General features: G+C 46.9%; 1 protein-coding gene and 1 pseudogene across 6 annotated transcripts in view; both read right to left on the bottom strand.

Moving 5' to 3' along the window:
- Positions 1–23,736, bottom strand: part of LOC144782386 (sodium- and chloride-dependent taurine transporter) — a 316,730-nt gene that overhangs the window by 261,408 nt on the left and 31,586 nt on the right. The gene's annotated exons all lie outside the window — the stretch shown is intronic.
- Positions 19,269–22,000, bottom strand: LOC144783622 (18S ribosomal RNA; annotated as a pseudogene).

Genomic DNA, 23,736 nt, shown 5'->3' on the forward strand with positions numbered 1-23,736 from the left:
ATCAATTTAAAAGTAATTTCTGTTTCTTCGTTCGAATCAACCATGCGGAACCCAAAAATTTAGCCACACAAACCACAAACTTTTCGGATCTAATATCACGTAGTTTTATCAGTGCGTCTCGATGTCCACCACAATCCAAGTTTACACACAAGGGTTTCAACCATTTGATTCGAGGGGCATAATAAACAGGACAACCAAAAAATAGATGACCAATACTTTCAACCTGGTCAGGACACCAAGGACATTTGTTGCCTGTTTTCGACACCCACTTTGCAGTAAAGGAATTGATAGGCAATGTACCAGTACGAAACTGATGGTACAACTTACGGTCAAGCACATTGCAGATCAAGTCCCAATAAGGCTCAAGGAACGAATTGACCTTATGAGTCAAAAATAGACCGGTTAGATTTTCAACCGAAGATTGGGTTACTAATATGGATTTTTTCCAGGCCCAGAAAAGGGCCTTAAACTCGGACTTTGATGGAAAGGCGGACCCCCCCGGGTTTGACCAAAGCTCAGGCATGCCCATCATGTACAGAATGTGTTTGACTTCCCTGAGCCAGGGTATTTTTTGTGCCCCCCACAGTGATTTTACCTCATCTAGCTCACGAGAGAAAAGGCTAAGCTCTGGGGTGGTCCAGAGCCGACGCCATAATGCCACTAGGCGGTACTGGGCCATCTCGTCTATAGGTCTACATCCAAGATCTAAGAGGAGAGGTTTAATAGGAGAGGACTGCGGTAGTCCTACCAGGTTCCGTAGGAACCTGTTTTGTGCGATGGCCAGACCTGACAGGTCCTTGTATCCCCAAACGTCTGCTCCATATAAGGTAGCTGCAATAACCTTAGCCTCATAGATTTTTAATACAGGAGTGATACGTTTGGTAAGGGATTTCTTTTGTTCTTGCACTAAACAACCTGCAAGGCGAGTAAATTTGAGTTTAGTTGTCTCCAATTGGGGGTTCCAATTAAGTTGGTGATCTACGGTCACACCCAGGTACGTCATAACCTTGACCTGCTCGATGGGAACACCGTTCAAAGTAACCAAACAATTTGGAGGTTTTTTTTTACAAAAAACCATGAATTTGGTTTTGTCAACGTTAATCTGTAGGTCGTTATTGTGACAAAACTCTGAAAATCTATTCAGGGCTACCTGTAACCCGCTCCTAGTTTTTGAAAGGAGCAGGGTATCATCGGCGAAAATTAACATGGGATATTTAAGTCCACCCAGGGAGGGTGCGTCTGACTGTATGTTATTAAAGAATTGGACCACCTGGTTAATGAACAACAGAAACAAGGTGGGAGCCAAGACACAGCCTTGGCGCACCCCACGTTGGACTGGGAAACTATTGGTCACCTGTCCCTGGCTCCCCCACCTTACCTGAGCGAAATTATCCTCATGTAATCGCCGGACTAGGCCCAAGAGTTCCGATGGAAGGCCCATTAATCTAAGGGCCTCCCATAGTTTCCCCCTTGGGACTAAGTCAAAAGCCGACTTAAGGTCGACAAATGCGGCGTAAATGGCTCCGCCACCCAGAGAAACCACCTTCCAAAAAAAAGCATGGTGAAACGAAACACCTGATCAATGGTGCTGGTACCAGATCTAAAACCTGCCTGCATAGGGGAAAGTATATTATTCAGTTCGATCCACCCCTGTATTCTTACTAGGACCATCCTTGATATTATTTTCTGGATCGAATCTATCAGGCTTATAGGCCGATAGTTATTTGGCATAGAACGGTCACCTTTTTTATATACAGGCAGTAACTCAGCCCCTTTCCAAGATCGCGGGATCTCTGCCCCGGCTGCGATGTTATTAGCCAGTAGTGTGATATAAGGGACCCAAAGATCAAGGTTTAATTTAAAAAGGTCGGCAGGTATGGCATCTAACCCTGGCACTTTACCAGACTGGACGGATTCCAGAGCGTACACAGTATCTGATGTCGAAAATGTAAGACTATGCCCCAATAGTGGAGGAATAGCCTGTGACGTGGGTGCAGTAATTGGTTCTTGCACGACACTTGTGTCTTTAAATTGGGCTGCGAAAAATTCCACCCAGGCCTGAGCTGAGACATGGTTGACCGGTATTTGGGGATCAAAGCCCCTGCCCCATCTAACAATTGACCAAAATTTCGTTTGGTTGGATGACTCACAGGCCCTGAGGAGGTCAAGCCAATAAGAATCATCCCAATCCCGCTTGGCTGCCCAAAGTGTATGCTTATAGTGCTGCCTAGCTTTCCTAATGTCATCAGTAATCCGGGCTTTGACAGCAACTATTAGTTTGCTGTGAGCATCCCTACAGCTCTTGTTGTACCATTTTTTGTGCATTTGGACATTCTTAGTGTTTAAAGGCTTGGTAAGAAAACTTTTAAGTTCCATAAAACACTTCTCATGAAGAGTAGTGATTGTAGAAACAGCCCCACCGGAGGAGGATAATGAAGACATCCTGCCCCACACATTAAGAACCAGCTCCTCTATTTTACAGATAACCACCGGGTCATCTAAGATCCTGGACCATTTGACTCGCCGTCTGTTATCGCACAAGACTACATCAGATGTTTGGTAACTTGCTTCCATTGGGCGAACACCCAAACCGGGAACCCTGATACCCAAGGAAAGGGGATTATGATCGCTCTCTGGTCTGGTCTCCACTACCATATCTCTCACGTGTGACCAGAATTCAATGTTAACCAGTATATAGTCTATACGACTAGCACTCAGACCATTATCAAAGGTTTGGGCCCCTGATCTATCAGATGGGGTGCGCCCATTTACTGCCCGAAGACCCCACTCCAGACAGAAACCCAGCCAGTATAGCGCTGCCTCAGTACCCCTCACCCCCTTACTAATAGTTAGCGGGGGAATATTCCAGGCGGTATCCTCTTCAGAACCCACGTCCTCTGCCAGGGAGAGAATGGGCTCAAAAGAGGTATTTAAATCGCCCGCTATTATAACAAACTGATCTCCTTTAGATTTCTTTAGGAGGTTTTCAAGGTCATTCATGACAGTTTGCTTCCTCCCACCCTGGCAGCCTCGGGCGTAGACATCAATTAAAAAAAAATCATTGGTGTTAACTTTGCTCAGAGTGATACATAAGAGGTCATCATTTCCCACCAAAATTTCCTTAACACAAAAACCCAAGATATTTCTAATCCACACTGTAAGGCCACCGGAGGCTCTACCCCTGGGACCCTGTGTGGCAGGTTTGGTAAAATTCAGGTAGCCCAATCTAAATAGGGGGACTGTTGACCATGTTTCCTGAAAAACAATGATATCAAAGGAGTCAATAAAATCGCCCCAATCATCGTTTTCCAGGCGTCCCCGCAGTCCTGCGATGTTCCATGAGACCACCCTGATTGGGTCATCTGTGCTGTTAGCTAAAGGTGTCTGAGACAGGCCCACTTCCCCTATCCTGGTATTAGCGGAAATATTAACATAGTCCAAAGTTAGACCGGTGATTTTTGAAGGGGTTAGGCGTTCAGTACACATAGTCAAGGAGGTAGGTGTAACAATCACCTGTGGGGGAGGGGGTTCCACAGTGCGCATCAAGTCAGCATTCCTCCCCTGTCAATCAACCTCCTCCAAACAACCAAACATATTGGAAGTTGGTGCGCCTTGCCACCAGTTGTGTTGGCTTTGACCATCATCCCTGCGGCCTATCCATCTGGCATTCTGAACTGTTGCCCAAGGTCCCTCCATCGCTGGTGGCTGCCGTGGTGGATAGAAAAAAGTGAGGGGTCTAACAACGATTGAAGGGATAACATCATGTGCGGGCCATGCACAGAGATGTTGTGCTGTGTGGGGGTCTGCAAAAGATACAACTATACAATCTCCCGTAATGGACTTATGCGTCGGGCCAACCCAAGGCACTCTACGTACCATTAGTACACAACTTTTTTGATGATTGGGGAGCTGTTTGTTTGCATTTAACCAGTGAATAAATTTTTTTTTTCAGGGAATGATGGTTTTCTTGGGAATGCGGACCCAAAACCGGTACTCCAGCTAATATAATAACATAGGGCCCAGCTTCTGGTGGCAAGTCAATAAACCCCCCACGAAAATTTGGGCGACTGACCTGCCAAGAAGGATTATTCACAGAATCTGGCCGATTAGCTTGGTGTGGAGCAATTTGTAGATGTTGGTTTAATCTGGGGGGGGGGCTATGCATTGGGAGGGAAAAGAGCTTGGTGCTGTACAACTTGGGGTGGTAACAGTTTGGTTGACAACCGTGGTACGTGCCTTAGGGATGGGCTTGGGTATTAACGGTGGCTCGGGTGGGTTTATGGGTGTTGGTAGGGACACAGGCAGGATTTCTAATACCTGAGCCTGTGGGATAGAGTCCTTGGTCTGTGGGAACTTTGCTTCCATTTCCTTCAGGCTAAGACTAGCCAAGGTAACTATCGTTCTGTCCATTTCTAGTAAATTATTCTCTATCCGGGACAGCCTAAGTTCCAGGGGGGTGAGTAATTGTTTTAATGTACCCCAAACAATTTTGAGAAATTCTTCATCACCCCCCCTATCTTTCTCCGTTCCACTCAACCTACCCTCAAGATATTTCTCTCCATTCCTATCTGGAGAGGCACCCAAAGAAAGATCTATCACAGCACTGTGAGAACCAGAGCCGACTTCCCCATCCAGAGTACTAGAGTTGGATTTAGATTTATCATCCTTTAACCCATGAGTAACCAACGATCTTCTACTGTTAAAAAACTGTGACCTGGCAATTTTAGCCTTTTTACGGGCATAAATGGATCTGGCGAGACATTTCTTTTTGTATATGGCGGCTTTCCTGACACTAACTGATGATTTAGGCAGGTTAGATTTAGTTAGGAGGTTTATACCTGTCTCACAAGTGTGTGGACCGGAACCCTTATTGGGTTGTAAAGAAGTAGATAATAAATTATGGGGAGACACTGGGGAAGAAAGGTTTGGGGCAGAGTGAATGGATGCCGACGTTAGCAGTGTGCAAGGACCTGTTGTACGCTCGGGGGTTAGGGCAGAAGCAATGTTCCCCAAGGAGGATTTTTTGGTGCTTACTAGATGCTCAGAGAGCCTACGTGCTGCTTCTAATTCCACTGAAACCCTGTGCTGCATTTTATTGATTTCCACATCAATTGCTAAATTAGTCTTGGTAAGGAAATCGTCCAAGGTTCTGTTGGAATTACTTGCTGCCATAATGGTTTTACTACGGCTACCCCGTGTGCACATAATTCGGAAGGCAATGAACAGCAATTACCTAGATAGTGAAACTTGCACCAGAAAAGGGGGGTGGCCCAGCCCAGACCTCTTAGACCTTGAACGGCCTCAAACGGCCCGCTCTTTGCCCGGTCTTCGCCCCGGGCGCTCCCGCGCGCTACCGCGCAGCGGTTAACTGCCCACTAAATAGGGCTAGGTTAGGGCGGGACAAGGGGCGTGGCCGGCAGGGAGAGCGGCCACAGGTGTTGCACGCAGGGACTCCTGGGCAATGGAGTCCCTGCTCGGCTGCTCGCAGCCCTCCCGGTAGTCACAGGGGTCAAGGATCTTTAGTTCCCCTGTCAGACGCCTCCCAGGGACTTCGGCCGCAACGGGACCCGCGCAACGGGACCCGCGCAGCGGGTCCGGCAAGCTGTGGGTGCAAACGGTGCTCCAACGACGACAAGAAGGATAATGCCTCCAACAATCCGGTGAGAATGAGTCCCGCTGAAGAGGGGAGAAAGAGCAGCTTTAGTCTTAATCAGGGGGCGTGGCCGCGTGGCCGGCAGGGAGAGCGGCCACAGGTGTTGCACGCAGGGACTCCTGGGCAATGGAGTCCCTGCTCGGCTGCTCGCAGCCCTGCCGGTAGTCACAGGGGTCAAGGATCTTTAGTTCCCCTGTCAGACGCCTCCCAGGGACTTCGGCCGCAGCGGGACCCGCGCAGCTGGTACGGCAAGCTGTGGGTGCAAACGGTGCTCCAACGACGACAAGAAGGATAATGCCTCCAACAATCCGGTGAGAATGAGACCTCTGCTGCTTTCTGAGTTAGCTCCTAGACACCCATATTCCCTTCGTACAGCTTGGGGCAATGACCTTCCAACTAACTTAAGCTGTAGTGGGATAAATGCTGCTACACCCCATTAAGCTTGAAAACTCAGAGGGCAACCCTTCATAGTTGAGTCTGTATTGCTGTGCATGCTGCCCAGCAAAAGTGGTTCGGATCACGGACACCTATAAACCATCAAGAACTCGGCAGCTAGACTCAGCCACAACCTCCCCAAAATAACTCACATCAAACCACACCTCAACTGTAACAGTAACACACTAATTTCAAACTTCTCACACACATATTCAAGACTCTATACAACTTTGGCACCACAGAACAGTCGCATCTCCTTCTACCAAGACACCTCACCTCTGCAGGACTCCTACTCGCACACATGCCACGCATACACAAAGTTAGATTAGGAGGACCGTCCTTCTCTTACATCGCTCCTAAAGCATGGAACAGCCTCCCCCTCCATATCAGAGCCGCCTCCTCTATTCTTCAATTCTGCTAGCAGCTGCAGACCTGGCTTTTCAATTAACAACCCTCCCATAACCCACCAAATACTCCTCCCCCCAGGCCTAGGCATACACACACCTTCTCAGTGCCTGGATACTCTTGTGAGGGATTGTGCACTTTTCAAATACACATAGCATTTGAAGACCACAAAAGACTGTAAGAACTTTCTTATTAACTTCTGCTGACCATAGACAATCCAGGAGGACTCCATAACTAACCCCTGCCCGGCATTGACGTGCTATCCACCCTTGAAGGAATCTTTGAAAACTGCAGAATCGTTGCTTTTATCGGAGCGTGATTTGTCATATTGCAGCGATGTTTACCTATGTCTACTTGAGCTCCTCTACTGCCCTGATATAATCCTACTCATCATCGTGGTAGCCGTCCTCAAATATCCCCTCAGACTCTTCCTTGCAAAGAAGGAATCAGAAGGACTCGGACGATGAGTCCTTAAATGAGTCTATGGGCCCGATTCACAGAATAAACTTAAGACTCAATACTAAATTACTACTATTTTGGTATTCACAGAATGCACTTACTACTTTTTGCATTCACAGAATGAATTTACTACTTTTGGTATTCACAGAAGGTAGGATTTTGTCTTAAGTTTGTCTTAAGTCAAACTTAAGACAGACTTAATACAGACTTAAGTTAGGATTTTGTCTTAAATTTGTCTTAAGACAAACTTAAAAGTAAATCCTAACTTCTGTGAATACCAAAAATCCTAACTTCTGTGAATACCAAAAGTAGTAAGTGCATTCTGTGAATACCAAAATAGTAGTAAATTTAGGATTGAGTCTTAAGTTCATTCGGTGAATCGGGCCCTGTGAGTCCTTTTATGAGTCTGGATGTCTTACAGACATAAAATGGAAACAGGAAAGATACAAGCCAAGAATCTTCAGGATTTATTTTAATCTGTTAGAAGAGCCAGTATGGGGTGAAGAAACATTTGATTCATCAGCAAAACAGCTTTTTATGCTCATCAGCACTTTTACAGTTTAGGACAGCTACAGATGAACCCTCTACCCACGGCCACCTTGTAAAGCTTTCTCTATCTGTGTGGTCCTGAAGAAGGTGTCTGGCTAAAAGTATATATCCACACCAAGACGTGCGTTGACCGATTTTAGCCTCATAGCTGCTGCCGTCAGCTGCTGAACGTTCAGAGCACTACCTGGCTGGTGCTGCAAATGTTCAACGGCCGATGCGGCCCCGCCCACTCTTTGAAACGCCCAGCACTGCGCCAAAATAACGACCGCAGCTAAGGCGCTTTATGATTGTTTCCAGCCCACAACACTACAACAGATGAAACGGAACATTTCTACACGTTGTACTTCTTTCTGTGTATTTGTGCAGGTGCTGGAATGCAGCTTGTATGGTTTGTATAATCGGTATGGTGTGATGTTTGTAGGAGTGAGTGTAGGATGGGGGTTCTAGTAATTTTCATGCGAAGTTGTTCGTCTAACGTGTGTTATATGTTAATTGTGCATGAAATGACATGGCAAATCTTGTTAAATTGTTATGTATATGACATTAGAATATTTATTGATGGAATCAAGCGAGGTAAAAAAAAACTTAAACAAGGAACATTATTTTTTTTTTTTTTTAGAAAATATGGTCATTGTGTAGTATTTGCTAGGTCATAAAACATAGCACTATATAGTACTACATAGCACCATGCAGGTCAAATGAGATTCTGCTCTTTGTCTGCTTGAATTCACTCCACCTGCTGGAGTCCTGGGTGTAGCCTTCACATTCCAATTTTAGTTTTACAAATTCTCCACCTGTATTGTGTCTTTACTCTCCTTCACACTTAGCACTACATGCAGGTGGTTTTAGGAGCTATATCCAAGCAGTTAGTGTAGCATGGAAAAAGGAGAGGAGGAATAGCTCTCTCTTTGACTGCAGAGTTAGCGGCCCTTGTTTTACAACCAATCAGAGCACGCAGGGAGGAAGCCCTGCAAAATGAGTGGTTATCCCTGTCTGCAAGGATAATCTTGGCAAACTGTACAATTAAAAAGACACAAAATGAGACACCTCGTTCTGCCTTTGTGTCCTTATTATTCTCCTGATTATTAATAAACTCTAAAAAAAAATTACAACATAAATCTAATGCCAGCTTTCTGAAGAAACTCTACTGGGACTCTACTCTGTACAATTCATTAAGTTTGAAGAATATTGGCTTCAATACTAGTACACTCCCAAGCCATTCCTTCAGCTGTTTTGGTTTTGGAACGAAGCTGCAGATGGAAGTCCTCTGAATATTGGTTTATCCGACTTACCGTAGACAAGCCAGTGACCTCAGCTTTTGAGGGCATTTGCTTTTGCAAAGATCAACATCTTAAATCTGTAAACCTAGTTGGGAATTCACTCCTTAAACAAAGTCATCTCATAAACTTCCTGTCACCTCAGAGATGACCATGATAAAACATCTGACTTTCCCTGTTCTTTTTATAGGAGAGCTGATTGTGAGTTCGGTTGAAATGTGAGAAAAATGGATCATTTAAGCTTACGAACCTTAGGGTTTATCCAGAGGACTTTAAACTCTATTAGTTTTCTAGGGGTCCCATCAGGGGCTCTGAGCCCCTGTGGGATCACACATACCACTCATTCACTCTGCACATTCACTCATGCCACCGGCCTGCTGGCCCAATAGGACAAGGGATAATCTTGCATCAGTACCACTGGGACTCCCGAAAGTCCATCTAAGTTCTGTATCCTCAGTGTATCCCTCGTTCAGTCCTTTAGAAGTACGAAAGGCAGACTCATCCATCTCAGGCCTTGAACATATGGTCCTTGGTCTTGTTTCATGAGTGCTATAAGGGACGAGGAAGACCCAAAGTATGCTATAAACAAGCATCACTCTCTCTCTTTATCTGGGGATTCACAGGACACCTGTAAAGGCGTCCAGTGCACTGCATCAGCTGCTTCTTTCTGAGTCTCTATCCAACCCCCAACAGGCAAAAGTCACACAGCAGATTCACACTGGGGGGCTTATGTACAAGCTCCTGTCGCAGCCGGTACATCACTTTTTCCCATATTAAAAGTGCCTCAACGGCTTGTAAAGAAGCCCTAGGGTGTTCGAGCTACAGAGACTTCACACACATTCTACAGTGAAATCAATCACATTCTACAGTGACATCACACACATTCTACAATAACATCACACACATTCTATGGTGACATCACACATATTCTACCGTGACATCACACATATTCTACAGTGACATCACACATAGTCTCCAGTGACATCACACATATTCTACAGTGACAGCACACGCATTCTACAGTGACATCAGACACATTCTACAGTCACATTACACACATTCTACAGTGACATCACATATATTCTACAGTGACATCACACATAGTCTCCAGTGACATCACACACATTCTACAGTGACATCACACACATTTGCCTGTCAGGCTGAAGTCAACAATAGGAGCTGGAAAAGTATTAAATTAATTCAGGTGTTGTCTGGGAACCTCACCCATCACAAAGACCGATGTGAAAGTCCCGAAATTGCCCCATGGCAACAAATTCCCTGCAGCCAAATATCCTTTAGGAATAAGCCACATTTGAGGCCAAGTTGGGCTCATTTTCCCTACTGTCAGGGATTTCTCCTGGATCCACACAGCAGTTGGTGGAAACCCTACATCAACAACTACGCGCTCAGCCTCAAGACAGCACACATTCCCCACAGCTGGGAGTCCTGTTGATTAAGAATAAGTGATTCCTAGCAAAAAGAAATAGGTTGTGTGTGGCTGTTGAACTCTCAAACCCTAGGCATGGCTTGGCAGTTCAGGCTGGACTGTTCCCATGAGGCACAGGATCAGACTGATTTGCATATGGCCATGTCTGAACTGGGGTGGCAGAGTGGGCTAAAGAACGGTGATGGATTAAACCCAGATCTGTTGACTGGGTGTGAGTGTTTGATTGGTTCAGATGCTCCGTCCATCACCACCCCCGTTTGTACCGCTTTGAACTCTCAAACCTTAGCAGAGTCAGAAACGTTTCCCCCAAAATCCCATTTTAGTGCATGGCCCCTTTTCCTCTCCATTATTTGACGTCAAAATACACGCAATCACCACATCAACTTTGGACATCTCTTGTCACTAACATAGAGAACCTCTGTACACAGTCACTCAGGCAGGACTACAAACTAAAGAAATGCAGATCCCAGAACATCATAAAAATATGAAACAATCTAAATATAGAAACTGAAAACTGTAAAGATGCATACCATTATTGTTGAACATGGTTTAAAGAACAATTGTTCTATTTGAAGCTGTGTACACCAGCTTTGGTCGCCTCTAGCCAGATTTCACTTTGGCTGGGCCCACTGGCTGCCTCACCACAAAGTCACCAGGGTGCATATCTTTTCTGTTTATGACACTTACACCAGCAGAGGCCACACACCTTACAACAGCTCTCACCTTTCCATCACCTTCACGATGGGCTGCAATTGCAGACGAACAATTCTGAAAATATGAGAAATTCACCTCACAGTAGGACAAAGTGCATTTGGGTTCATTGTGACAATGAGTACTAATTGTTTGTTTGCTGGCCCTAAAAGGTTTCCCTTTGTACAGGAAATATCTCTTTGTTTACATGGCTCTGTAAACAGCGTTTCTATAGAGTAAAGTGGAGTGTGATAAGAATTGTTTATGGAAAAGGGAGCTGCCAGCAAGGCTCTCAACTCTCTCCCACAGAAGCCAGCCTTGGCCCATATGCAACCGTGAAGACAACTCACTCCACTTGCTTCTGTTTTATTGAATTAAAAGGCCTTCCCAGTTTCAATATTATCTCAGAACATTTGCTGGTAACACCACTTCTTTTCTACGTGGTCAGAACAGACCCACACCTCTCAACATTGGCTCTGTGACTCCCCAGTTCTACATGACTGTAAACCATTCTATAAGAAGGAAGGAGCAGGTTTACAAGAAACTGAAGCATCTGTACAGATGCATCAGTTTCCCTGAGCCTGCGTGAAAAACCCTTGCGCCATCATAGATGCGCCGTATTTACAATACGGCGCACTATGGATCAAGGATTGACAGAAGCATCAGAAATTCTGATGCAAATGTTAGCGGAAAAGTCACACATGGCTGGAGTTGTGTCGCAAGCACAACGCAACTCCAGCAATACGTGTTGCAGCCTGTTCCCAATACACTGCGTCACTCCTTTACGCCTGCTTGAAGCAGGCATAAGGTTTTGACGCAGTAGCATCCTAAAAGTCACACAGTGAAATCTTGTAGATTTCACTGCGTCACTTTTACGAGGCATTCCTGCATGGGAAACGCCCACCCTGCAGACAATATACCTGACACAGGTATAATGTCATGCAGGGCTTTACAACGTGATGCATCTCCCTGGACTTGTCATGTAAATTTGCAGCATTCTTTACGCCGCCGTTGCGTCACAAAAGTGACGCAGCGCAAAAGTATTGCATGGGGCTTGTAAATCTGCCCCGAAGTTCTAAATCCTATGCCGCCAAGAAAGGGATCGACCTGCTAGCCATTGATTTTAGGAATGAAACTAAGAACCAATCCAGTGGCATTCACTGATGAGAAGCTGACACTTCTCTGACAACATCACCTTCCATCACTCCTGGTCCTCAGAGGCTGCATCAGACTTTGGAGGCGAGCATGCTGGGTAATGTGAACAGATTAACCCATTAGTGTCCATGGACTTTGCCAGTCACTCCAAGGAGCTTCAGCCTTCATTTGCAAACCTAAGGCATCATTGAAATAGTTACATAATCAGAATGGATGAAGTCATCTTAGAATCGCTGAGAAATTCAGCGACTAATTCACAAAACAGTCCATCTCTGATCTCCTGAAGGTAGATCTGTTTACATATGATTCATTCTCTCTACTGTGCTTCCCACTGATAGTAATTACAATTAATATTAGTAATATAAAAGGGCAATCAAGTCCCTTCTACTCAAGGTCAACAGTCAATGTTCTGTACACTTATATGTGGTCTGTAGTTACTCTCTCTCCTATAGGACCGGAATATTATTTTCAGAACATAGTCTGGCATAAACATTGAGTCCTAAATATTGTTCACAAGAATATTGTCCCCATTAGGGTTAATAATAGAAAATCTACACCCACTACAATATATATATATATATATATATATATATATATATATAAAGGATTCTTCCCTTGCTCCAAATGCAAGGCTTGTAAGAGCAGCTCTAAAGTCCTTACCTATAAGATCCCAGGCAAACAAGAGATGAGGAAGAATAATAAATTCCTAACATGTACAACACCGTACTGCGTCTATTGTTTGATATGTCCATGCCTGAAAATGTACATAGGAAGTACGATACATCCGACAAAGCGTCGAATCCTGGAACACGCCCGTGCCATTCAGAATATAGATCCTTCATACCCAGTGGCCAGGCACTTCGCAGAATGTCACAATAGTGATCGCACACTCCTTAAATTTTTCTGCATTGACCACGTTCCCGCCAACGAACGGGCCGGTAATAGGGAACAAAAATTACGTAGACTCGAATCGAGATACATAATTGATTTACGTACTATTATTCCCTTTGGCCTCAATTCTGAAGAAGAATTATCTATACACCTTGAGCCACAATGCTCCAAAGTTCGAATATTAGATGTGCCTGTATTTTTGTGAGATTTTCTTGTATCATGATAAATAATAAGTTTGTTCAGGGATTTGATGTAAAAAGAGCAATGGTTTGAATGAACCTAATCCCGAGCAACACACCCGACATCCTCAAAAAATAACTATCTTACCCATTCAGGGTTAATCATTTCTGTAAATATTGTATAGAGATTTATCTATGCCCATCCAGGGCTCAATTATCTTGTTTGTGTGACTGACAAAGCGGGCTGAACTGTCGTTAATAATTATAAGAATCTAGTCTGTAATTAATTATGAAGGACCTAGAGATTGTATTACTTGAGTATAAATGAAATTTGAGTTATTTCTGAATCTCACACTGTTGTAAATACAAACAAACTATTGTATAAGATGGAAATGTACAAACTCAAAGATGGCCCCCAACGAGGATTAATGTCCTGTCCGCTTTCTAGGTTCATGAACTGTGGGCTTCTCAGCAAACAAACTGGACTTTAAATGTATAAAAGGGCGGGAGGCCCCATTTTGCGTCGACACAGTGGATTAAGGCACATATGCCGAAACGCGTCCTGTTTGTGTACTAAAATAAACTTTGAAGATTGAAAACTCACCACGAGAGTGCGGCCGTTTCCTTCGTACTTAGGGGAAATTGTGAGCTGATATATATATATATATATATATATATATATATAATAGATATAAATTATATTTAATTCGCAATATTTATGTCAGATGATACATCTGCCGTGGTATTCTGACACACAAACCTCGCTGGTGCGCATACATTGATTTAACTAATCTTTGTAGTGTTGCAAATAAGTGTTAAATGATTTTAAAACTGTCTATTTTTTATTTGGTAGCTGGAGACACTGTTGAAGAGAAATGTTTCATCATCATGTCTGTTTTCATAGTTATTTATAGAGCGCCTCACACGGACATCGAAGCAGTAGAAGAATATAACATACTAACAGAAAAGTGTTTATAGCATCTTTCTAAAGCAAATTATATTATGACAATGTCAAAATGCACAGCCACTACATCTAAGATCTCTCGCTGGATGCAATGTCTGTAACCGGTCTTTCGAATAGTGTTATATTAGGTTATTACCATTTGTAAAGCACAGATATACCAAAGCTCCTAGACACTATACAAGAAAATATTGATATAAATCAGGCATCTTACTCCATTTTATACTTTACTGATTAAACCAGAGTTTCCAGGTTTTTCCAAATGTCTAGGAGAGAACAGGGGCAGCTCTAGGCTCATGGTGGCCCTGGGCAGGGAGCGTAGGTAGGGGACCCCGGAAGAGGGGGTCCGGGCGGGGCGGAGCGCGGAGGCCAGTGAAGAGAGGGGCGGCCAGGGTGTTTGGAAGTGGAACAGAGCCGGAGGCCGCCAAATCCCTGCCAGGGGCCGCCACACAAATATGTATCCATCCTCAGAGGATTATTATATTAAGGATATATTTTGGCGTGGTGGCCCCTAGGGTTTGGTGGCCCTGTGCAGGTGCACAGCTTGCACGTGCCTAAGGCCGCCCCTGGAGAGAAGATAGAGCTAGTTCCAAGGAGCTTCATGGACAGTTTGTTCCACTCTTTCGCTGCTGCAATAGGAATGGTCCTATCGCCGGACGAAACAGATTTAGACTGGGGAAGGTTTCATAGAAACTGACCTGAGGATGTTTAACTAGAATTTAGCAGTCAAGAAGGATGAAGAAGAGATATAAGCTAAAGCCTTAGGTAAAACAGCTTTCTTAACCAGAATCCATGGAGACTTCTAAGAATGAAGGTAATGTAGTCACAATGTCTGGAGCACAGGACAAGTTGAGCTGCACATTCTGCACTGGCTGAACCCATCTTATGAGCTTATCTGGTAGGTTGAGGTAGATAGCGCTTCCATAGTCAGGCCGCCTCTGCGGTCAAGTGTGATGAGTGACTTAATCCGGATTCTCTGTGCCAGCCAAAGGAACTGCAAGTAGATGAGACATGTCTTCCCTGAGTGATATTTATAACCTCCAGGACTGAAGAGGTCTGGAAGGAGTGCAGTAATCAGGCATGGCACCCAGGATGGTCTTGGTGGTTGTGGTTCTCTGAAATTCGTCTAGCACAAGATTGAAACATTTTATTAATTTCAGTTGGTAGCTGGCTGACGATAGCACTAAATTAACCCCTTCGCTGTCAGGCCTTTTCCCTGCCCTGTGATAAGCCCTTTTTTGGCTATATATGGTAGTTCACGCTTAGGCCCCAATAACTTTTTTTTCCACTTAAGATATCCATGCCCAATTTGCGTCCTTTTCACCAACATCCTGGGGATTCCAAAGGTACTCAGGCTTTGTTGAATCCCCCAGAGGTTGACCGAGAAATTAGCCAAAATACAGCTAAATGTGGGGGGTTTTGGGAAACAAGTGCAGCAGAAAAACCGTCAGTTTTTCCCCTGCAAATGGCTTCAACAAAGGGTTTACGGTACAAAAATCACCATCTTCCCAGCCTTCAATTTTGGTATTACTGGGACATAGCCTATTTCTCCAAATGTTTTTGTGTGTTCCACCTCCTTCCAGTTAGTGATAGAATTGGGTGTGAACCCCAAGGTGTATACCGGAAAGCTATTCATGGGTGGCACATCCTTCTCTGTTCAAGCAGTCAAACTATGGAACTCAACATAAGATCCATTGATAACCAGCTTATCTTCTGAAAACTACTCAAGAATCGGCTCTTCCCCACATAACCGCCATACGCAAACAGAAATATATAGCATATCCCGCTGTATATAAGCATTTATTTGTACTATAGATATGGACCTATATATGTGTATTGCTTTGTATAAACGTATAAATTCATTATGTTTTTCAAAAATATAGATATTCATTAGATTTGCTTAACAAATGTACGTATTACTGGTAGTTACATTATTCTATGTTTTTAACATGTATTATATAAGTGACTGCATAAATAGGTACATCTTTATCATAACTATTTATCTACAATTGCTCCACTATTGAATACAAAAAAAGAAAATTAATTTAAAGTACAACAACACTTGAAAGCTGGAGTTTATTTAATGCATCTTTAATCTACTTATACTACCTATCCATCTATATGCCTTCCATGTACTTATGGATCTTTATATTTTTTACTTTTCTTCTATTTCAGCATATCCATTGCACTACCCTATTTCTCATCCTTTACCACTCTCAAAATATCCTCTACCTCACCTATCTGACTCATCTCAAACCTCTTTCTACTACTCTTTCCAATGCATTACCGTTTCTAACCCTATACCTCTATCAATATATCCTCTACCTCCACTCTCTCATTCATCCCAAACCCCATACCACTACTATGATCCCCAAAATAATCCTTTCTAGACTATTCCCTACTCTACCCTTCCTTGTATCATCTCAAACCTCTTTTACTATTCTGATCCCCCAAAACAAGCCTTTCTAAACCCTTCCCTCTAGCTCTTCCCCCTCCACCTGCATTTTACTCATCCCAAGCCTCCTCCTACTGCTATGAGCTCAAAAACAAACAAAACATTTTTTTAATCCTTCCCTTTTCTATCCCTCCACTATCCTTTACAATCTAAATAACAGACTAACATGTCCACCATTCAAATTAATTTCATATTTAACTATACTAATTCACCACTAATCCCTTATGGGTTCCAGAGTAGGATGCTACTTGCTGAAAAAGCACTTCAATACCTCATCAGGAGTAGCAAGTGCTATATAAATGCAAACCTTTTTCCCTCTTCTATCCCTCCACTATTCTTCTCAATCCAAATAACTGACTAGCATATCCACCACTCAAATTACTTTCATATGTCACTATACTAATTCATCACTAATCCTTTATGGGTTCCGGAGTAGCATGCTACTCGCCAAAAAATGCTTCGACACCTCGTCAGGGGTAGTAAGCACTATATAAATGCAATTACAATACAATGCATTTCTGAAATGTAAACAAAATTCTGAATTCAGCAAGGGGTCATATTTGTAGATCCTTCAAGGTTTTCCTGGGTGCTTGGCAGGATGGGGGGGCTCCCACTCCAGGACCCTCAGGAGCCCCAGACCCATTCCATGCTTCTGAGCCCAGCCAAGGGGGAAAGCCTCCATGGGGCTGCGGGACCCCTGTCCAGTGCCCTTTGCTACGAGGCAGGCTGGAGAAGGGAGCCCCGGACCAGGATGCCCACCCCATGGCCAGGCGGGGGGCCCAGGACCCCTTTCAGATCCTCTGAAATCGGCCAAACAGTGGCAGCATCCGTTTTACGACACCGCAGCTCGGAGAAGGGAACCCAGGCCCCTGGGGGGTTCACAGACCCAGATCTTTTGGCTCCCTGAACCTGTGGAGCCCTGTCCTGTGGGTCTGAAGCCCTCACCGGGGCCACAGTCAGGTGTTTCCAACCAAGCTGCCCACAGTTGCCAAATAGGCCCAACTATGCCCGATCGACCAGAGTCCGGTCTGGACCTTACCCAGGCAGGACCCATGTCGGAGACTGCAGGGACAGTTTCTCCCTGCTGCACGCTTGGCGGCATGGAGGGCCAGCGCATGGAGCCCGGGCCCTGTCGGAGCACTGACCTAGGGCGCGACCACGTGCTTGCCTCCCTGCCGGAAAAGGCAGGGTGAGGGCTTCCTGGGCCTGACACTTTCCCTTTGCCAGGCCCTGCTTATTCTTAGGAAAATGCTAAGCCTTCTGACAAGCCTGCCGATGGTACCTCGTGGGTGGCGCGGGACTTCGACAGTCGCTGCCATACGAGATCGGGCCCAGGCATCTGCTGAGGGGTTCTCGGAGCTCTCCCGGGCTCGTGTTTCAGGAAGAAAGATCATGCCCTGGGTACTGTCACCGCCATACCGTGGGTTCACGGTGCTGCATTCGGTGGGTGCCTTCCACCTTTTTGGAGCCTGGGGAGCCAAGGAGGGTTAAGCCCAGGCCACATCCTCTCCTCGCTGGGCTGACTGGGAAGCCATTTTCCTCGACTATTAAGACCCCACAAAGTGGGAGCATACAGAACCCTGGAGGGAGCACAAAAGTTGGAGTTAGCCCGGCCGGCTGACTGGCAGGCCATCTGGTCGTGCAGCATTGCAACCAGATGCCCCAAGATGACCTAGTGAACAGATGGCCTGGGACAACTGGGCGCAGGACCCAGGCACAGGGCAGTCCAATGTTGGCAATAGTAGTCTTGCACTCTGAGGCAGTGCTCAGGAGACTACTTCCCGGGGCTGCTTGCCTCAACGCGACTTGTACAGAGTGGTCTTGCCATCTGGTCACCCTGCAAGTGAAACATGCTCCCATCCCTGTACCCAGTGGCTCAGGGTCAGGAGGATGAGGCCCACGTGATAGTCAGCAAGTGGTAGAGGCAACCTTCCATATGCCTACCCCAGGAACATGTGGTGCACAAAGGGAGATGGAGGTGGCCCCCTTCCATCCGCACTCGGTTCAAGGCTTCCCCTCTAGGAGTCAGCCTCCCCGAATTGAAGAGCGTTACTAGGCGCTCAGCCTGGGAGACCCTCTTCCCCGCCCCACAGGTATGGGGGCTACCAAATCGACTTGAGCAGCCATCCCCACCACCACTGGTCCCTCCCAGAGGACCAGGAGGGACCGCACAAGTCTGAAAAACCTCAGCCCGGCCACACATGACCAGGACAATTTGTGTACCTGGCAACAAGGGAGGGTCGCCCCACCTTTACATCTGCCGCCCCCTACCGGGCTCAATCCCTACCGCGTCATCAGTCCCCGGCTTGGGTGGCAGCACAAAGTCATGCCGGCAGGCTGGTGGGTAGCCCACCCCCTGCCCTGGTTCGAGGCGCCAGAAGGGAAGAGCCAGGTGGCTCCCCATCCTGCACACTTTCCACAGAGAGAAGCCCGGGTCCCGTAACAGGCCCAGCTGCTTCTCTTCCAGAGGGGCAGAGGTCAGGGCTGACCCCATGCCCAGGGCTTCACACGTTCATCAGTAGGTTCCTCCCCAGTGGAGGAGCCCACCCCACACCACGTCCACACTGAAGTGCCCCAGTGGCCGTAGACCGCTCCACTGGAGAGGGCATGCAAGGGCAGGGCCAGGCCCTGTGACTACAGTTGCATGTTCCATCTGGGAGGTGGCCGAGGGTTTCCGACTGGTGCTGTCAGCAGCTCAGGCCGATCCGCCATTAATGATTTGTCCGCAGGTTCACCTACAGAAACCTTGTTACAACTTTTACTTCCTGTGGATAGTCAAGTTTGATCATCTTCTTAGGGCTCTGCCAGGGCCATTGCCGACCCCAGCAGGGCTGATCCGAGGACCTCACTAAACCAACCAATCAGTAGTAGCATTGGGCTGTGTGTACAGAGGGCAGGGACCTAATCAATGCAAGCTTATGACCCGCGCTTACTGGGAAATAGTTGTTAATGGAAAATAATTGCAATCCCCAATCCCTATCGCTAACAGGGTTCAGCGGGTTACCTGCACCTGTTAGCAAAGGGTAGACAAACGCTGATCTGTTCAGTGTAGTGCACTTTCAGCCCCGGACATCTAAGGGCATCACAGACCTGTTATTGCTCAATCTTGTGAGACTGAACGCCATTTGTCCCTCATGTGGGCATGTGGGAGGTTGCCGCTACCACTTGCTGACCATCATGTGGGACTCCCCATCTGTCCCTGAGCCACTGGGAGCAGGGATGGGAGCATGTTTCACCTGCAGGGTGACCAGATGGCCAGACCCCTCTGCACAAGATGGACGCCGACAGCTGGGGTCGCATAACTAATTAGCATGGAGGAGTATCGTTGATTATACGAATTAACCAGGCAAATTGTTCCACCAACTAAGAACGGCCATGCACCACCACCCGCATAACCAATCAATAGCTATCAATCTGGCAATCGTTCCCATGTCCGGGATAGGTGAGGTTTCCAGTGTTGAGTCAAATTAGGCTGGTATGCTCGACTCCTGGTGGTTCCCTTCCGTCAATTCCTTTAAGTTTCAGCTTCGCAACCATACTTCCCCAGACACCCAAAGACTATGGTTTCCCGGGGGCTTATCAGTGAGACAAGGAAATAACACCGCCGAATCGCTAGCCGGCATATTATAAGGTCGGAACTACGACGGCATCTGATCGTCTTCGAACATCCGACTTTCATTCTTGATTGAAGAAAACATTCTTGGCAAAAGCTTTCACTTTGGTTCGTCTTGAGCCAGTCCAAGAAATTCACCTCTATCTGCACAATACGAATGCCCCTCCATCCCTCTTAAGCATGGCCCCAGTTCCGAAAACCAACAAAATAGAACGGGAGTCCTCTTTCATTATTCCTAGCTGAAAAATTCAGTCGGCGGGCCTGCTTTGAACACTCTAATTTTTTCAAAATAAACGTTTCGGACCCCCAGGATAGTCAGTCAAGAGCATCAAGGGGAGCCGAGAGGCAGGGGCTTGGACAGGGTACCCCGCCTCGCTGCAGGCCACCAGCTAAATCCCAAGAACCAACTACTAGCTTTTTAACTACAGCAACTTTAATATACGCTATTGGAGCTGGAATTACCATGGCTGCTAGCCCCAGACTAGCCCTCCAATGGGTCCTCGTTAAAGAATTTAAAGTGTACTCATTTCAATAACAGGGCTTCGAAAGTGTTCTGAATTGTTATTTTTCATCACTACTCAACCTGGAAGTCACCCCTTCAGCCTGGGACGAATCCTGGTGGCCAGCTGCTCTGTGATCCCCCCCCCCTTGATGGACTACGCACGTAACCTCTGCATTATACTGGGCCCATCGCTCACAATAAACTGCCAAATCAACGCAATTCCCTCATACTGCTTCCACACACTCCGCCTGCTTCGAAAGACATTCAGATGGATCCCCATAAAATTCAAAAAGATGATCACCCACGCAATCATCGCCAGCAGACTCGACTACGGCAAAGCACTCTACGCCAGTGTCACCCAGAAACAGCTCATGAAACACTGCAGCCAGACTGGTCTTAACATCCCCAACCGCAACCACATTATGCAACACCTCCAAAAACTCCACTGGCTCGAAGTCAACAAGAGAATCACCTTCAAGGTCCTCACTCATGCCTAAAAAGCACTGCATAATGAAGGAACAGCATACCTGAACCTCGCATTCCACATACCCGGCAGATGACTCTGCTCCGTCCAACTCACCCTAGCCTCCGTGCCCAGGATCCACAAGACCAGAAATGGAGAAAGCTCATTCTTCTACCTCGCCGCCAAGACCTGGATCACCCTGCCCCTCTACCTCAGGCAACCCCTGTTGCTGACCCAATTCAAGAAGGACCTAAAGTCCTGGCTCTTTGCATGATCCTCCACCCAGTGCGACCAGCAGCAACCCACCCCCAGTGCCTTGAGACCCTCACAGTTGAGTAGCCGTACTATACAAATGCCTGATTGATTGATTGATTGATTGATTGATTGATTGATTGACTTCCCCGAGTTGGGAACAGGTAATTTGCACACCTGATGCCTTCCTAATATGGCGTAGCCGTTTCACAGGCTTCCTCTACGGAATCAAACCCTGATTCCTGTTACCCGTGGTAACCATGATAGGCACAGAAAGTACCATCTAAAGTTGGTAGACCAGGCATCCGAAAATATCGTCAGCATCACAGGAACATGCGATCGGCCCGAGGTTATCTAGAGTCATCAAAGCAGCTGAGTGAGCCCGGATTGGTCTTGGTCTGATAAATGCATGCATCCCAGGAGGTCACCCCTCATCGGCATGTATTAGCTCTAGAATTACCACATTTATCAGTAAGTAACAGATGGAGTGATCAAAGGAACCATACCTGATTTAATGAGCCATTCGCAGGTTCACTGTATGGGCCATGTGTACTTACACATGCATGGCTTTATCTTTGAGACAAGCATATGCTACTGGCAGGATCAACTAGGTAGCCGCACCTGCTGGACAGGATTGTTGGGAGCCGTGACCAACCTTTGCACCCCTTGAGAGCCTGCTGGGGAAGTTCACCCGCCTGGGGGGCTTGCTGGGGGGACAGGTGCAGTCACACGGGCACCGACAGACCCAGCCGTCTTCATGGAAGAGAGAGGCGGGCCGAGGCATAGCCTGAGCAAGACAAGATTCAGTGACACCCCACGGAACAGTAGTTCTGAGCTGTTGTCGAAATGCGCTGGGCGGAGGAGGGTGACAGTGTGGCACACGGAGAACTGGACCGTCAGGCGCCTGCCCGGAACTTAGCACCACCCAACCCCCTCCACTCTGGTCAGACCACTGGGGGGGCGCAGGCTGCCATGGCTGCTTGGCCTTCACTCTGCTGGGTAGGGGAAGGGCCTCCACCAAGCTGCAGGCCCTCGAGTCGTACAGTCCCTGGCAGGGTGGAAGCGCTTTGCTTGAAACAACAGCCAAGGCTAGCCATATGGTCCATATGTAAACAGACCAAGCATGCCCAATCGATCGCAGTACACAGCATCGTCTGGCCCCTCCCCAGGCAGGCCGCCCTGCACAGGGATGTAGCTTCATGTCCCTGCCTGCTCCCAGGGAAGGCAGCCTGAGATGAAACGCCTATCCGAAAGGGCTGGGAGGCAAGTGTGGACCCAGGCCTCTGGAGACCCCGGCGGGCAGGCCGTTTTCCTGGCTTTGCCTGCCTCAGAACCGCAAAACCTCAAGGGGCTCTGAGATACCCTCTCCCAAGTAATCAAGAGCAAAAATACCCCCCTTTCCTGTAATCTGTCTGCACTGAGTGACAGAAGAGACTGAAGGCGAAAATGCGCCCAGCCTCCTGGCTGGGATCGGGGAGGCAAATTAACTCTTATCTGGACTTCCAGGGTGCCTCAGCCATCTGGTAGTGCCTTTGGAAAGTATTGCATGCAACCGTATAGTTGGGCTCAAAAAACAGTTGTCTGGTCGCGCTGTGCCCTAACAAACAGGGCTTCTGCTTGTTCTTGGAGCGTACGGGGGCTTGGCAGACCCATGGCTCAGAGCCACACCTGGCCTCAGGCATGGGCCTGCGTGGGTGGCCCCGAATGGCCTTGAACCAGCGCCCAAAAACACCTTAAAATGCAGGCGAAGCAGAGGGAGGCCTCCGGGGCCCAGTGTACCCCGACCCGAGACCTTGGCCATGGGGCTTGCCAGGGGACAGAACCCAGGGTGGAAGTGCCTACCCTGGTGCCAGGTGGGGCCCCGGAGCCCGGTCAGTGCACCTGGGCCCGGACGTGCAGGGAAGGCCTCCCCCGGCCTGCTGGACCATGTACCTGGGCTTTGCTACTCGGTGGGCCACTTGCTCATCTATGACCCAGTGCCACTGCACATGCTGCACTAATGATAACCGAGACCTTAGCCTATATGGCCGGGATTTGGTGGTGTTTTGTACCAGGTGTGTGTCACAAAAGTGACGTAAAACTATCATAAAGAGTTGGGCTGGGATTTACTATCCAACGTAAATCATGATTTGCGTTAGTAAGTCTCCCAAAGTAATGCAAAGTAGCAATAGGTGATACTTTGCATTACTTTGCGACAAGGAGGCGTTCCATGGGTGATACATGGACATTCCCATGCAACCACCCATGGATTTTGCTGCACTTCTCTATCTACATAAATTCGTAAATACAGATTCCTGCCGAACCTTATGCCTCCTCAAGACATGCATAACAAGGAGAAGTGTTTTAATTT

The sequence above is a fragment of the Lissotriton helveticus genome, chromosome 9, assembly GCF_964261635.1.
Source record: "Lissotriton helveticus chromosome 9, aLisHel1.1, whole genome shotgun sequence".
Taxonomy (NCBI): Eukaryota; Metazoa; Chordata; class Amphibia; order Caudata; family Salamandridae; genus Lissotriton; species Lissotriton helveticus.